Consider the following 12,069-nt stretch of genomic DNA (forward strand, 5'->3'; position numbering starts at 1 on the left):
GGTGTAATGAAAGAGACTGATATTCCAGGTAAATATCTATGTCCATATTGTACAGTTCCTGAAGGCAGCTGTGTTTCCTTTAGGTGGTGTAGACTTGTGTGCATTTTGGTGTTGGAGTGTGCCTGTGTGTGAGTCAGTGTGCTATCATTGCTAACATGCATGCAGGGTGAGTAGGTAAAGGTGTTTCCTCGGCAGTTATGTCCAAATTACACAGCACATTTGCCAGTGTCCATTTTCTCTAAAGCTCCCATCACCACTGTAGACTTTACATATACTAACCATTTCAACCCTCATCACAGCCATATCTGGGGTTTCTTCACTATTGCCACTCTTCACATGGATAAACTAAAACACATAGATGAATGGACAAAGATCTCAAGAAAGTGAAAATAAGTGTGTAGCTCCAATACTCATGCTTTAAACTATTAAGCCCCAGCTACATTGGTCACAGAGCAAGGGAGTTCAAGCATCCACGTATATGTCTAGAAGCACCATTACCTACAGGCTTGCCAAACCCAGCCTCTACAGAGATTCCATCATGAAAAGGTAGACTTAGTGATCCTATAAGCCAGCGTAGTGGAGGTGTTTTCACGCAGACTTTGGTAATATCATTAGCTAGAACTGCAGAGAAAGCCCACATGCTTTTCATCAGCTCACAGATTCTGAGATTTGCAAGGCATCATGTGGGACAATGAGATCAAACTGTCTGTGTTGGAGTCACTTGTCAGCACTAGCCTGAAGCAGATAAGAACCAAGGAGATATTTTTCATGCACTTTATAACTTTATCACCAAATTCCACAGAAATGCTCAAATCCTCTGAGCTACTCACATTAGTGAAAGTTACCAACAAGAACTGAAAGTGTCTCTTGGTTATTTCCTTGATGGCCATCACTCTTGCTGCAGCTCTGTTGCACAACTGGGTTAGAGAGTGTCCATGCTCAGCCAGGGCCTCTCCACCCTAATGAACTGGCCCAGCATTGATGGGTAGTGATACCATGGACAGGCACCTCATTCAATGAATACTCCCACATGTCACAGAAAAAGGAGACCAAAAGAAAGTATACATGATTAACAGTGGTTATTTTTCAAGGAGAGTATTCTGATGGCAAAAAAGATGAAGATGCTCAATGAGATGGATTGATAATGTAGTATCCCTTGGGCTCAAACATAACAACGATTGTGAGGAAAGTGCAGGACTGGGCAGTGTTTTGTTCTCTTGTACAAATGGTCGCCATGATTCAGAACTGACTCGGTGGCACCTAACAACAACATGACAAATATTAGTGAATAAATGCAGAAGAATGTTGTGCCTAGAACTGTGTATTATCCCCTGATAAATGATTGCTGTTAATAAACTGAAAAATTCTATAGGAAAGATGATAAATGCAGCGATAGCATATATGGATCACAGAGGCTGAAATGGTCTTGGAAGATGACAAAAAGGTACTGGCAATTTAGCTGCACTTCAAATGGGCATTAGCAGTTTGGGGAGTCTTCATTGAATTACAGTATATATAACATTTGCAGATGGAGTAATTTACCTCGATTTAGATTGCCTTTATTTCAAAGCGAAGGATTCTGTTTCTCGTTTCTTTCGTGCTCTGTCCTTTGCCAACCTTGATCCACTAAAGTGGCTGGCCTAGCATCAGCTCAGTCCCTGTTTGTTAACCAACTACATCCATACAATCTAGCCGCTTCTCCAAGTCAAGCAAAATTCCCTGAAAAACTCGTGAGAAACATCATCAATGTACTGATAGTCACTCTTTGTCCTCCTAGCCACCACTGAGGTCTTGCTGGAGTGTCTTCTGAGTGATGGTGAAGATGACGAGACCCCATCTAAGGCCAAGGTAAGGCCACCTTTCTTTTTCTGAAGTAGGTATGTAGCTTTCTTAGATTTCTTTTTCAATCCATTTGAGAGGTAAAAATATGGACCTGTATATTTTAGATGATACAAGCTGTATTCTTTGTGGAAGAGTGTTGAATGAGAGTCTCTTACCAACTGATACCAGATTCAAGAGGTCATTCTAAAAGGGCAACATCAGGTTATAAACAGTATGGCACAAGGTTTTTCCCTCAACTGCAATTTTTCTGCCTAGGATTATGAATTTTGTAGTTGTGTAACAAAATGGATTTGAGAAATACAACCTTCCAGAAATGGGCGTGTCTTTTGTCACAGGTATCTCGTATACTAGCATATGGGGCCTTAGACTCACCCTCTGGTTTTATCTGATTTTCTAACTGCCCTAAGGGAATGGGAGACCTATGCGCATGATCAGATCTTCATAGTGTTTTCCTTTATGTCGTTGCAGGTGACCTCAAAAACAAGTGAAAACAGTATGTTTCTGGAATTATTCACTTGCTGGGGAAAAATCTAGATAAGAATGGCAGGGCTTTCATGGGGGCTTTCATCTGGAGATCCAGCTTAATTCAGGCCTCCTGGTGGGAATGAGGATAGGGGAAGTGATGAAATAAAGTGATATTCCAGGTGAATATTTATGTCCATATCCTACAGTTCTTGAAAGCAGCTGTGTTCACTTCAGGTGGTGTAGGCTTGTGTGTGCATCGGTGTGGAGGGTGTCTATGTGTGAGTCCAATGTGGTATCATTGCTAATGTGCATGCAGGGGAGTAGGTGTGGGTGTTTCCTCAGCAGTTATTTCTGACTTACACACCACATTTGCCAGTGTCCATTTTCTCTAAAATTCCCATTACCAATGTACACTTCACATATACTAACCCATTCAAACAACATCACAACCATATCTGGGGTTTCTTCATTATGGTCACTCCCCAGATGGAGAAATTAAAGCGCATAGATAAATGTCCAAAGCTCTTGAGATAGCACAAATGTGAAACTAGGCCTGTAGCTCCGGTGGTGATGTTGTGAACTATTAAGCCCCAGGTACATTGGTCACGGAGCAAGGGAGTTCAAGCATGTGTGTATATGCCTAGAAGTACCTGTAAATACAGAGATTCCAAACCAAATCTCTACAGAGATTCCATCATTATAAAGTAGCCTTAGTGATCCTATAACCCAGGGTATTGTAGGTGTGTTTACGTGCAGATTTTGGCATTGGCATTAGTGAAAAATGCACAAAGAAAGTCCAGGTGCTTCTGGTCAGCTCATGGATTCTAAGATTAGCAAGGAATCATGTAGGAAAATGAGGTCAACCTCTCGGTGCTGGGGTCACTTGTCAGGTAACAGCCTAGAGCAGATAAGAACCAAGCAGTTATTTTAAGGCTCTTGGTAATGTTATCACCACAATCCATAGAAATGCTCAAATCCTCTGAACTACTCACCTTAGTGAAAGTTACCAACAAGAACTGCATGTGTCTCTTGGTTATTTACTTGGTGTCCATCACTCTTGTTGCAACTCTGTTGCACAACTGTGTTACAGAGCATTCATGCTTAACCAGGGTGTCCCCAACCTAATGAACTAGCCCAGTGTTGTATGACTAGTAATACCATGGACAGCCACCTCACTCAGTAGATACTCACACATGGCATAGGCAATGGAGACTGGAAGAAAAAATACATGATTAACAGTGCCTATTTTTCAATGAGAGAGCCCTGACAGGGAAAAAGTAGAAGACCCTCAACGAGACGAATTGATAATGTGGTGCAGCTATGGGCTCAGACGTAGCTATGAAAGTGAGGATGGTACAGAACTTGGCAGTGTTTCGTTCTCTTATACATAGGGTTGCTATGATTCAGAACTGACTTGATGACACCTAACAACAAAATGACAAATTTCAGTGACTAAATGCAGTAGAATATTATACCTAGAACTGAGTGCTATCCCCTGATAAAACAAGTCTGTTAATAAACTGAAAAATCCTGTAGAAAAGATCATAAATGCAGCTATAGAATACATGGATCCTAGGGTCTAAAAAGGTCTTGAAGGTGTCAAAAAGATACTTGTGATTTAGATGCACTTCAAATGGGCAGGAGCAGTTTTAGGAGTCTTTCACTGAATCAAAGTATATACAACATTTGCAGATGGAGTAATTCACACTGCTTTACATTGCCTTCATCTCGAAGCCAAGAATTTTGATTCTCATTTCTTTCATGCTTAGTCCTTTGCCACCCTTGATCCACTAACGTGGCTGGCCTGTCACCAGCTCAGTCTCTGTTAACCAACTACATGAATTCACTTTAGCCTCTTGTCCAAGTCAAGCAAAATTCCCTGAGGAACTCATGAGCAACATCACCAATGTACTGACAGTCACTCCTGTCCTTCTAGCGCCCATTGAACTTCTGCTCAAGGACTTTCTGAGTGATGGTGAAGATGACGAAGCCCCATCTAAGGCCAAGGCAAGGCCACATTTCATTTTCTGATGCAGATATGTTGCTTTCTTAGGTTCTTTCTTTTTCAATCCATTAGAGGTAAAAATATGAACATTTATATTTTACATGATACATGGCATATTCTTGGGAAGAGTGTTGAATGAGAGTCTCTTAATACCTCATGCCTGATTGAAGAGGTCATTCAAAAATGGTAGCATCAGGTTATAAGCTGTATGATATGAGGCTTTTCCCTCAGTAGCAATTTTCCTACCTTGGATTATTAATTTTGTAGTTGTCAAACATAATGGATTTGAGAAATAAAACCTCCAGGAATTGGGTATTTCTTTTTTCACAGGTATGCCCTATGCTGCCTGTTGAGGAATTAGACTCACCCAGTGTTTTAATCTGATTTTCTAACAGCTCCAAAGGAGTAGGAGACCTATGAGCATGATGAGATCCTCATAGTGTTTTCCTTTATGTAATTGCATGTGACCTCAAGTACAAATAAAGATGGCATGTCTCTGGAATTACTCACTTCCTGGGAAAAATCTAGATAAGAAAGGCAGGCTTTTCATGTGGGCTTTCATTTGGAGAGCCACCTTGAATCAGGCTTCCTGGTGGGAATGATGATTGGGGGAGTGATGAAAGAAACATATAATCTAGGTAAATATCTATGTCCATGTTCTACAGTACCTAAAAGCAGCTGTCTTCCCTTACGTGATGGATGCTTGTTTGCATGGGTGTTGGAGGGTGTCTATGTGTGAGTCAATATGTTATCACTGCTAATGTGCATGCAGGGGGAGGAGGTGTGGGTATTTCTTCAGCAGTTATGTCCAAATTACAAAGCAGAATTACCAGTGTCCATTTTGTCAAAAAGTTCCATCACCACTGTATACTTTACGTGTGCTAACTCATTCGACCCTCATCACAGCTATATCTGAGTTTTCTTCACCATGGCCGCTATCAAATGTAGAAAACGAAGCACACAGATACATGGCCCAAGGTCTTGAGCTTCTACATGAGAAAGCCAAAATGTGAAACTAGGTCTGTAGCTCCAACACTGGGTCTGTGAACTATTAAGCTCTGGGCATATTGGTAACAAGCAAGGGATTTAAAGCATCCATGTATATACTTGGAAGTACCTGAGCCTGCAGATTCCAAACCCAATGTCTACAGAAATCCCATCATGAAAAGTCAACCCTTGGAAAGAGATGCTGATGAAGAGTGAGCTACTTGTATCAGGTGGACACTTGAGACTGTGTTGGCATCTCCTCTCTGGAGGGGAGATGGGAGGGTAGAGAAGGTTAGAAACTGGCAAAAATGGTCATGAAAACAGAGACTGGAAGGAGGGAGCAGGCTGACTCACTAGGGGGAGAGTAAATGGGAGTATGTAGTAAGGTGTATATAAGCTTATATGTGACAGACTGACTTGATTTGTAAACTTTCACTTAAAGCACAATAAAAATTATTAAAAAAAAAAAAAAGTCAACCTTACAGAAGCGGGAGGCAGAGCCAAGATGGCAGAATAGACAGATGCTTCTGGCAAGGCCTCTTTACAACAAAGACCCGAAAAAAAAAAGAAGTGAAACAAGTATATTTATGACAGCCTAGGAGCCCTGAGCATCAAAGGCAAGCTTAGAAAATGAACAGAGGGGCAGGGGGAGGAAGAGACTGTTCAGAAGTGGAGAGGAGTTACCAGACCTGAATTGCGGGAAGCCCTCAGGCACCACTCCTAGCAGCGGCAGTGGCGGGCTGATACTAGGGTTTGGCCGCAGTTTCATCTGGGAGAAGCAGTCAGCCACACAGCCTACTCACACATCCAGGACCAGAGAAGAACAGCGCTCTCCGCAAAAGCTAAGTACTTGCATATATTTTAACACGTCCCGCCACTCCCAAGCCGGCTTCGTCAGCTGAATTCCCTGGGCCTGAGCCAGGCACTGTTGAGCACCTAGAGCCAGCCTCCCTGCCTTGGAGAAGGAAAAAAAATTGCAATTGGGGGAAAAGATAATTTGCCAGCTCCACTAACTGGGGGAGCTCAGGACAGAAGTGGCTCCTGTCCAGGCATAAACGGCCCATGGACTTGGAGCACCTTTTCCTTCTGCAGGGATCTGTGTGTGCCTATTTCAGGAGACTAGGCCCTTGTTGTCAGGCTCCAACTGTTTCAGCTATGTGGTGGAGAGGTGGGTGTTTGATGTTTGACATTGATTTGCCTATTAAACAAGGCCCTCACCTACCCACATCAGGGGCCTAAGGACTGGTAGGTCCACTCAGGTCACCCAGCCACCCGTGACAGGGGTCCAAGGATAACTGGTACCTCCCAGACCTTACAGCCAAAAACATTGGGTGCCCATGGTCCGTCTACAGAAACCACCCACCTGAACACTCTGGGGAACAAGGATGTGCTTTCCACAGAGACACTCGGGCGTTGGTTCTCAGCCCCCTGACTTGTTCAGAGCGTGACCCCTGCTGCAATCAGATACCGGTACATACACCAATCACCCCTGCCCCTCTAAGACTGTAGGACAGAACCTGTACCACACACTTGATGACCAGCTACCTGGAAACCTGAGCTGAATTCATACAAGAAAAGTGAATGGGCCCCTAGACTGATATACCTGATAACAGCTCTAGTCATCTGGGAACAGGACGTCAGACCTCCAAAGGCGAAAATAATCAAGCTAGCGCACTCAAGCAATCCATTTGGGTATATCAAAACAAAACAAAGCAAGAAGCTATGACACAGTAAGCAAGCATAAACTAATACAATAACTTATAGATGGCTCGGAGACAACAGTCAATATCAAGTCACATAAAGAAACAGACCATGATCACCTCAACAAGCTCTCAAAACAAAGAATCCAGGGATCTTCTAGATGAAAGTGCATTCCTGGAATTACCAGAGGAAGAATACAAAAGATTAATATACAGAACCCTTCAAGACATCAGGAAGGAAATGAGGCAATACACAGAACAAGCCAAGGAACACACAGATAAAGCAATTGAGGAAATTAGAAAGATTATTCAGGAACGTAACGAAAAATTTCATAAGCTGGAAAAATCCATAGACAGAAAGCGATCAGAAATTCAGAAGATTAACAATAAAGTTACAGAATTAGACAACTCAACAGAAAGCTAGAGCAGCAGAATTGAGCAAGTAGAAGCTAGAATTTCTGAACTTGAAGATAAGTCACTTCGCACTAATATATCTGAAGAAAAATCAGAAAAAATAATTTTCAAAAATGAAGAAACCTTAAGAATCTTGTGGGAATCTATCAAGAGAAATAACCTACCAGTGATTGGAGTACCAGAACAGGGACAGATAACAGAAAATACAGAGAGAATTGTTGAAGATTTGTTGGCAGAAAACTTCCCTGATACAGTGAAAGACAAGATATCTATCCAAGATGTTCATCGAACTCCACATAAGGTAGAGTTTAAAAGAAAGTCACCAAGATATATTTTAATGAAACTTGCCAAAACCAAAGATAAAGAGAGAATTTTAAGAGCAGCTAGGGATAAACGAAAAGTCACCTACAAAGGAAAAAAAAACAAAGGAGAGCCACTAAAATCAGCTCGGACTACTCAGCAGAAGCCATGCAGGCAAGAAGGCAATGGGATGACTTATTTAAAAAAACGAAAGAAAAAATTGCCAACCAAGCATCATATTATCCAGAAAAACTGTCTCTTAAATATGAAGGGGAAATTAGTACATTTCCAGATTAACAGAAGTTTAGGGAATTCATAAAAAACAAACCAAAACTACATGAAATACTAAAGGGAGTTCTTTGCTTGGAAAATCAATAATATCAGGCATCAACCCAAGACTAGAACACTGGGCAGAGCAGCCAGAAGTCAACCCAGACAGGGAAATCAAAAACACAAAGCAATATTAAAAAAAAAAAAAAGGCTCAAAACAGGGTAACAGCGATGTTATTATATACAAGAGGACAACATTAAAACAATAAATAGGGACAAAGAAATGTAATCATAGATCTCCCATATGGAGAAGAAGATACGGCGATACAAAGAAACAAAAGCTATGTTTAAATTTAGAAAAATAACAGTAAATAATAAGGTAACCACAAAGGAGATAAACTATCCTACTCATCAAAATGAAATACAAGAAAAAAATAGACTCAGCAGAAACAAAATCAACAACAATGAATATGAGGAAAGGACAATACATAAAGATAATCTACTCAGCATATAAAATTAAGTGGGAAAAAGAGACTGTCAACAACACACAAAAAAGACATCAAAATGATAGCACTAAATTCATACCTATCCATAATTACGCTGAATTTAAACAGACTGAATGCACCAATAAAGAGACAGAGAGTGGCACAATGGATTAAAAAACACGATCTGTCTACATGCTGTGTACAAGAGACACACCTTAGACTTAGAGACACAAACAAACTAAAATTCAATGGATGGAAAAAAGTATATCAAGCAAACAAGAACCAAAAAAGACCAGGAGTGGCAATATTAATTTCTGACAAAATAGAATTTAAAGTTAAATCGACTGTAAAGGATAAGGAAAGACACTACATAATGATTAAAGGGACAATATACCAGGAGAATATAACCATATTAAATATTTATGTACTCAATGACAGGGTATAAGATATACATATAAAAAAAAATGCTAACAGCATTGAAAAGTGAGATACACAGCACCACGATAATACTAGGAGACTTCAACATACCATTTTTGGTGAAGGACAGAATATCCAAAGAGAAGCTCCATAAAGACACAGAAGATCTAAAGGCCACACTCAACCAACTTGATCTCATAGACATATACAGAACACTCTACCCAACAGCAACCAAGAATACTTTCTTTTCTAGTGCACATGGAACATTCTCTAGAACAGACCACATATTAGGTCATAAAGCAAGTCTTAGCAGAATCCAAAACATTGAAATATTACAAAGCATCTTCTTTCACCATAAGGACATAATAGTGGAAATCAATAACAGAAAAAGCAGGGAAAAGAAATCAAACACTGGGGAACTGAACAATACTCTCCTCAAAAAAGACTGGATTACTGAAGACATTAAGGATGGAATGAAGAAATTCATAGGATCCAATGAGAATGGAAATAATTCCTATCAGAACCTCTGGGACACGGCAAAGGCAGTGCTCAGAGGCCAATTTATATCAATAAATGCACACATTCAAAAAGAAGAAAGGGCCAAAATCAAAGAATTATCCCTACAACTTGAACAAATAGAGAGCAACAAAAGAAACCCACAGGCACCAGAAGAAAACAAATAATAAAAATTAGAGCAGAACTAAATAAATAGAAAACAGAAAAGCAATTGAAAGAATTAACAAGACCAAACGCTGGTTCTTCTAAAAAATCAACAAAACTGATAAACTATTGGCCAAACGAACAAAAGAAAAACATGAGAGGAAGCAAATAACCCAAATAAGAAATGAGTTGAGCGATATTACAACAGATCCAACTACAATTAAAAGAATCATAACAGATTACTATGAAAAATTGTACTCTAATGAATTTGAAAACCTAGTAGAAATGGATGAATTCCTACAAACACACTACCTACCTAAACTAACACTAATAGAGGTAGAACAACTAAATAGGCCCGTAACAAAGGAGGAGATGAAAAGGTAATCAAAAAACTCCCAGCAAAAAAAGTTCTGGCCCGGAGGGCTTCACTGCAGAGTTCTACCAAACTTTCAGAGAAGTTATCACCACTATTACTAAAGGTATTTCAGAGCATAGAAAAGGATGGAATGCTACCAGATTTGTTCTATGAAGCCACCACGTCCCTGATACCAAAACCAGGTTAACCAAAAAACCAAATCCAGTGCCGTTGAGTCGATTCTGACCCATAGTGACCCTATAAGACAGAGTAGAACTGCCCCATAGAGTGTCCAAGGAGTGCCTGTTGGATTCTAAGTGTGGACCATTTGGTTAGCAGCCGTAGCACTTAACCACTATACCACCAGGGTTTGCAAACCAGGTAAAAAAAGACACCACAAAAAAAGAAAATTAGAGTCCTATATCCCTCATGAACATAGATGCAAAAATCCTCATCAAAATTCTAGCCAATAGAATTCAACAACATATCAAGAAAATAATTCACCATGACCAAGTGGGATTCATACCAGGTATGCAGGGATGGCTCAATGTTAGAAAAAAAAAAAAAAAAAGTTTTTGGTGTGGGTTGGTCTCATAAATAAAAGACAAAAATCACATGATTTAATCAATTGATGCAGAAAACGCATTTGACAAAGTTCAACACCCATTCATGGTAAACACTCTCAGCAAAATAGGAATAGAAGGAAAAATCCTCAACATAATAAAGGGTATTTATACACAGCCAAGAGCCAACATCATCCTAAATGGAGATAGCCTGAAAGCATTCCCCTTGAGACCAGGAATCAGACAAGGATGCCCTTTATCACTGCTCTTTTCGAACATTTTGCTGGAGGTCCTATCCAGAGCAATTAGGCTACATAAAGGAATAAAGGGCACCCAGATTGGCAAGGAAGAAGTAAAATTATCTCTATTTGCAGATGACATGATCTTATACACAGAAAACCCTAAGGAATCCTCCAGAAAACTACTGAAACTAATAGAAGAGTTCAGCGGAGTATTAGGATACAAGATAAACATACAAAAATCAGTTGGATTCCTCTACACCAACAAAAAGAACATCGAAGAGGAAATCACCAAATCAATGCCATTTACATTAGCCCCCAAGAAGATAAAATACTTAGGAATAAATCTCATCAGAGATGTAAAAGACTTATACAAAGAAAACTACAATGCACTTCTGCAAGAAAACAAAAGAGACCTACATGAGTGGAAAACCATACCCTGCTCATGGATAGGAAGATTTAACATTATAAAAATGGCTATTCTAACAAAAGCAATCTATATATTTAAGCTAATTCCGATCCAAATTCCAACAACATTCTTTAATGAAATTGGAGAAACAAATCACCAACTTCCTATGGAAGGGAAAGAGGCCCCAAATAAGTAAAGAATTACTGAAAAATAAGAACAAAGTGGGAGGCCTTACTCTACCTGATTTTAGAACCTACTATACTGCCACAGGATTCAAAACAACCTGGTACTGGCACAACAACAGATACATAGATCAATGGAATAGAATCGAGAATCCAGACATAAATCCATCCACATATCAGCAGTTGATATTTCACAAAGACCCCCAAAGAGTTAAATGGGGAAAAGACAGTCTTTTTAACAAATGGTGCCGGCATAACTGAATATCCATCTGCAAAAAAATGAAACAAGACCCATACCTCACTCCATGCACAAAAACGAGCTCAAAATGGACCAAAGACCCAAATATAAAATCTAAAATGGTAAAGATCATGGAAGGAAAAATAGGGACAATGTTAGGAACCCTAATACATGACATAAACAGCATACAAAACATTACTAACAATGCAGAAGAAAAACTAGATACCTGGGAGCTCCTAAAAATCAAACACCTATGCTCATCCAAAGACTTCACCAAAAGAGTAAAACAGATAACCCGCAGACTGGAAAAAACTTTTTAGGTATGACATTTCCGATCAGCACCTGATTTCTAAAATCTACATGATACTGCAAAAACTCAACCACAAAAAGACAAAAAAACCCAATTAAAAAATGGGCAAAAAATATGAATAGACACTTCACTAAAGAAGACATTCAGGTAGCTAACAGATACATGAGGAAATGCTCACGATCATTAGCCATTAGAGAAATGCAAATTAAAACTACAATGAGATTTCAT

This window comes from Loxodonta africana, chromosome 19, assembly GCF_030014295.1.
Source record: "Loxodonta africana isolate mLoxAfr1 chromosome 19, mLoxAfr1.hap2, whole genome shotgun sequence".
NCBI lineage: Eukaryota > Metazoa > Chordata > Mammalia > Proboscidea > Elephantidae > Loxodonta > Loxodonta africana.